Below are 6,341 nucleotides of genomic sequence, written 5' to 3'. Positions count from 1 at the left end.
ATCCCCTACAAAAAAAAAAAAAAAAAAAAAAAAAAAAAAAAAAAAAACAGAAAAAAGAAATAGTTCATACAGTATTCTGTATTAAATCCACAGAATATTTGATTTGAAAAAGAACTGATAACAAAGTGAAAAACAGAATTCCTTAAAGATACTACAACTCAAACCAGTTTTATTCTCCAGATGAAAGCTGCAAATGTTTTTTTAAAGAATTATTTTAGGGACCACCAGTTAGCGTAACGGCTATGTCACTGGACTCCCATGTAGGCGACCTCAGTTTGAATCCTGGACCCGATGACTTAAACTCACACCAGGCGCATGTGCGTTCGTGCCCAAGATCTCAAGAGGAGAATGGAGGAGAAGGGATTGCAGCGTGACCATCCTCCGGGGGGGTGGGGGGGGTGTGATTTCTCCCTTTCTGTCTCTCTGTCTCTCTGTCTCTTTCTTGTCTTTCTGGAGAGCACACGTTCCCTATAGCAAAAACCTCTTCCAAAAAAAAAAATTTTTATTTCACTTTATTTATTTATTTTTAATTTGACCAGAGAGGGACAGAGCAAGAACATGAGTGAGAGTGAGAGTAAGAGCGAGAGCAAGAGAGAGGGAAAGTGAGAAAGCAAGCTGCCAGGTCCAGGACTTGAACAGCGGTCAGCCATGTGGGAGTCCAGTGCCCTTAACCACCACACCACCTACTGGCCCCAAAGCTGCAAATGCTTTTAACTTGCTACCTAAAGTTAGATTTAGCCGTTCAAACAATAAACAGAATATATATAATTTAGCTTTTTAAAAAATCTGTTAATACTAAGTTTTTCAAAATCTTGTTTGCTTCCACAAAGTTATTCAAACATAAGACTTGACTGAGAAAGAACTTAAACATTAATAACTTCTGGGACATACTAAGGCCTAGAACGTGTGAAATACTATACTGTTTTAAGATTTTAATTCTTAAAACAGTCCTGAAAGTAGGTATTGCGATCCTTATTTTACAGATTATAAAATGAGGCCCAGAGAAATAACGTACTCAAAATTATACAATAGTCGATGAAGCAGAGATCAAGTCACTGATTCTAGCATGTTCTTCCAAAAAGGTACAAAGTCAGTCCCTATCACTCAACATTAAGTTGTAAGAAAGCACACTTGTTCCGAAACAATTCTCACTAGGGGGCAATTCTGCCTCCCCAGGAGATAAAGGGCCAAGGTCTGGAGACAGTTCCAGGGGTCACCACTGGAGAAGTGCGACTGACATCTAGCGGGCAAAAGCCAGAGGTGCAGCTAAACAGGCACAGGACAGCCCCAGAACAAAGAATCATGTGGCCCAAAGTACCAAAGTACTTTAGGTAAGTGTTTTCCACACACTGTTAACCAAGACTTTTGCTATGAAACAGAGTACAATCCAGATACATACATCACAAACACTTCAAATAAATTTTAGGAAACAGTATTTCTAACTTGTGATATACTCTAATATTTACTTTTCTATTTTCTTTTTTTAATGCGATTTCTGACGTATGAAATTTATTTATGACCTATTAAGGAGTCAAAGGACACATTTTTTAAAATACTACTCTACAGTAGAATGTAAAGGTTCCTAGTGACCTAATAAAGTTGCATACTTTGGTTTACAACTTAACAAGGAACCTATACAGTAACAGGATACACATAATTAATAAATAGTAACAAAACAGTAACAAGATACCTCCCATACTTTAAAATAATTTATAACTGATTTTCCATTTCAGACACTCTACAACCTAAAATATTACAGCCTGGCTTCAAAATGATTTTAAAAAGTGTGGTTGGGGCCAGGAGGTGGCACGGTGGCTAAGATGCTGGGACTTCCACATGGCTGATCACACTTTATTTATTTATTTATTTTTAATTTGACCAGAGAGGGACAGAGCAAGGACAAGAATGAAAGTGAGAGTAAGAGCGAGAGCGAGAGAGAGGGAAAGTGAGAAAGCAAGCCGCCAGGTCCAGGACTCGAACAGCGGTCAGCCATGTGGGAGTCCAGTGCCCTTAACCACCACACCACCTACTGGCTCCTGTTTGAGTCCTGGACCTGGCGGCTTGCTTTCTCACTTTTTCTCTCACTCACTCTGTCTCTCTCTGGTGAGCACATGTGCCCTGCAGCAAATTAAAGATAATATTAATAAAATAAATAATTCTTAAAAACCAAAAAACTGGTGTCGTTAAAGACAATAAATTCAAGAACAGATATGAAAACAGTACAACAAAAACTCAAGGATTATTATCTCAAATAAGCTTTTACATCTGTCTACTCAGTCAGACAATGCATTCATTTAATCACGGGACATCTACATTCAATGACGAAACCTTATTAACAATCTGGTCAGATTTGCAGCTGGGGAAAAAACAATGACCCACAAGTGAACTTTTTTTCTTAAGACCATATAGCTAGTAATAAGTAGCAGAACCACTAAGGCAATACAAAACACATGGGCTTTGGAAGGGGGGAAAGGAACCCTAAGATTAAAATTCAGACTGCACTAATTATTAGTTGAGTAAATTGGGTAACTTTCTTAACCACTAAAACTGTTTCCTAATCTTCAAATGAGGTATAATACTTGGTTCTTGTGGGGATTAAATAAAATAATGTAGTAAGAACTCATTAAATTCCTCTTCTGGGGCCAAAAGGTGTGGTACTGAAGATTCTGGATTCCCACATAGCCAAACATAGTTCGAATCCCAGACTTGGAGGTTTGAAAATCACACACGTGTGCCCAAGATCCCAAGGAGAAGAAGGGATTTTGGCAAAGTATCCCCCTGGGAGGTGATAATTTATCACTTTTCCTCGCTCTCTTCTCTCTGTAGCAAGCACACACACCCTATGGCAAAAAAAAAAAAAAAAAAAATTCTTTTTCCTTCTTCTCCTAGCTCTTGATTCAATATACTCTCTACTCTCAACTAAATCAATCTTCCCAAATGGCAATCAGTAAGTTTTCACAGGTATGCAGAGAAATGAGAAAAAATAATAAAGCTAGTTCTATTTAGTTAAAAAAGAAATCTATTCAAATTATTCTTATTTCCCTCTTAAGGGTTTTGGTCATAAAATGTCCTTCCTTTTTTGGAGTGGTTTGGAGCTATAGGGCGCGTACGCTTGTCAGAAAGACGGAGACAGAGAGACAGAAAGCGAGAAATCACCCCACAGTGGGGATGGCCACAAAGCAATCCCTTCTCCTCCATTCTCATCTCCGGATCTTGGACATACATGCACATATGCCCAGCGTGAATTTAAGCCACCGGGTGTGGGACTCAAACCACGGTCGACTACATGGGAGTCCAGTGACATAGCTATTAACTGGTGGTCCCAAAATGTCCTTTCTTTTAAAACATTAAAGTAAATGGCACTGTGGGTTCTCCCTAAGCCCTCCATCATTTAGATGTTTTATAACTGGTTTAAGAATAAGTCTGGGAATCTATACTAACCACAGCCTTACAACCACCACCTACTTTGTTCTCAGAAATGAATTCAAAGAGGTAACTCCTAACACTTTAATGCAGAGCTGACCATCTACCTCGTTCTGCCCCCACTATATCATCACTATGTCACATTTGGATTTTTATCCTAGAACAAATGTTACTACATATTAGACTGTAAACTCCTTAAGAACAGAGACCACATCTCACATTACCAAGACAAACTTCTACTAGACAGACCGACAGTAGAAACTCCATGTTCACTGACAGAATTAACTAATTGTTCAGAATTACAGCAGGAACTGAAGGACTGAACTAAAATGGGAATAGGATGTCATTCAATGCAAACTTTCACAATTATCCCCACTTGAAAGGTCAGTGTATTAGTAAAACAGATTTCTTAGTGGATTGTAACCAAAAAAAAAAAAAAAAAATCAGACACTACTACAAAGAAAAATCAGTTAGGAGTCCTAATCCTAATTTATCACCTAGATCTATCACTAACTGCTTATGTAACCTTGACCTAGCTAATCTAGGCCCACCACTCCTGAGCTATAAAACAGAAACACTTGCTGCCTCAAAGGGCTGTTGTCTGGGCAACTAAGGTGAAAAACCTCCCCACAAACCTTCTCTAATTAAGAGGAACTCCATGACCAAAATATTAAATTAGGTATTATACAGCAAAATTTAAGATAGCTTATGAAAACTTTGGAATAAATTATTCTAAATAATTTTATTTAAGTAAATAAATAAATGAGCTGATGACAGTAAATAAAAGGGTGCTACTAAAATATATTGTACTTAAATACTGGAAAAACACGACTTTTCAGAGTTACTGTGCATTCAGAGTAAATGCAGTTATTGGAATTTAGAATACAGTGAAATAACATACTTTGTACTTTATTTGAAATATAAAAACTAGTTCCTTTTTTTAAAAGAGGGATGGAGAGAGAAAGAGAAAAAGAGGTGTTTTTGCCAAAGTCTAGCCATGTCACGGTCTTCCTGCCTCAGCCTCCTAGCTACTGAGGACCATAGCACGTGTCATCATGGCCGGTCTGTTAGGAAAGAGAAGGAAACCCTGACTTCTCATGAAGACAGCAACCCATGCAGCAAGCATGCCCATAAAGCAGCAGCAGCTGTGCAGCAGCGTCCCCCCCCACCACTTCCACTATGGCAGCCCTAGTTCTCACTGAGTATGATTTTACGGTTCGCTGTTTGGGTTGGATGTCCTTGGTATATACAACCAAAGGACGGTGATACTAAGACTATTCGGCCATCACAAAATATTTATTTTTCCACTCCAACTCCCAAAGGATATGCTAAGCAAGATTTCCACTGGCTATTAGCATTAAGAAATCTGGATACAAAATTCCTATGCAGGGATTTTTTTTCTAAATCATCTTGGTCAGCGTTCAGAAAACTGGACTAATCTTGATGAATATATAAACAATCTCATTAACTGTACCTATTAATTCAGAATTAGTGACAGTTTTGACTTAACTATATCAAACTGAAAATGCTTTATTAAGTTAGTTATGAAAGATGTGATACTAAACTACTGGGAAAAAATCTCATTTGACTCAGATACTATCTTTTTAAAAAGGCAACTGCATTTTCAAAATTTGTTCAAATGTTCTCAGTAACCAAGAAAAGATACAAATATAGCAGTTGACATCTTCACCATTTTAAAATAAGGTAGATTAGTCTAGTATACAACTAAATAAAAGTGTGGTTCTTTACTTTGAGAAATCACTATCATTTGGAAATCTAATGAAGCTACAAACCCTCTGAAAAAAGTTTACATATCCAAGAAATCTTCCACACAATTTCAGGTGATTTCTGGGTTACCTCTCCCCAGTTTAAACTGGAAAGAAAATCTTAAGATTCCATTAGTCCTTACCAACTTCCCTTTTTGATTTTGAGAAAAGGAAAAACCTTCCCAAGTTTTTCTTTCCTGTAATTAAAAGATACCGTCAGAATGAACTAAATTCAAAAGCCAGAGGGGATAAAACACTTCAATACAGCAAACTGAAAAACGCAGGGTTATACACTTCTCCTCAATAGCTTACTCATTCCTAACGCTTCTCCTGCATAAGTGCTTCTCAATCCCTGCAGAAAACTGCACTCACCTGGACAGCTTTAAATTATACTTAAATTTAAATGTACTTATCAGGTTCCACTCTGAGAGGTTCTAATGCTAGTCTGGGTTTGGATTTAGGATTTTTAATAGCTTTTGGAGTGACTCTTACAAGCAACCCAAGTTGAAAACCACTGTCCTAGACTGGCCTAGTGATTCAAACTACATGAGAACCAAGTATTCTTTAATTTTCAGAATGGAGGGAGAAAACAGTTGTGGGCTGGGGATGCTAAGATCTGCCATTCAACATCACTTCCAAGCGGGTCCAGCAGTAACTCTGGGCTTCTTCCCACGTCCACCGTGCTCTAAGGCCCCCCTTCTCTGTCGACAGTGTAGCTCAATGCTGTGTAATCTCTGAAAATTCCTAAGAGTTGGTAGCTAGGTTTGAACACCAGTTGTTTAAATGCTTTTATTTGGTTCATTTCTACAAGACACAGGAATTACTCAAGGTATTCGTGTGACTTTCCCTGACATACACTGACAAATATGTGGAATTTTAATAGTTTTTAAAAGCATCTTAGCAAAAGGCCCTGAACTATCTCCACAAAAGTGCTTCTTCAGCTTTTGCTGCACCAATGAAGAGTCCAAAAAAGTTCTCACGATTAAACCAACTTTTCCGGAGGCTTCCTTATTCCAACCCATGTGAAGAATTCCATCCGGAGCGTCTCCTAACGAACCTACAGGGAGTAACATGTTGGGGCAATGAGAGTCGCCAGGAAAAGACAACCGTGAACGCAGCGCAGGCTGTCCCCGCCGAGCAGGCTGCGCCAGG

Source organism: Tupaia chinensis, unplaced genomic scaffold (assembly GCF_000334495.1).
Source record: "Tupaia chinensis unplaced genomic scaffold, TupChi_1.0 Scaffold000138_1, whole genome shotgun sequence".
NCBI lineage: Eukaryota > Metazoa > Chordata > Mammalia > Scandentia > Tupaiidae > Tupaia > Tupaia belangeri.
The sequence above is the reverse complement of the archived record's forward strand: the minus strand, read 5'-3'. Positions refer to the sequence as shown.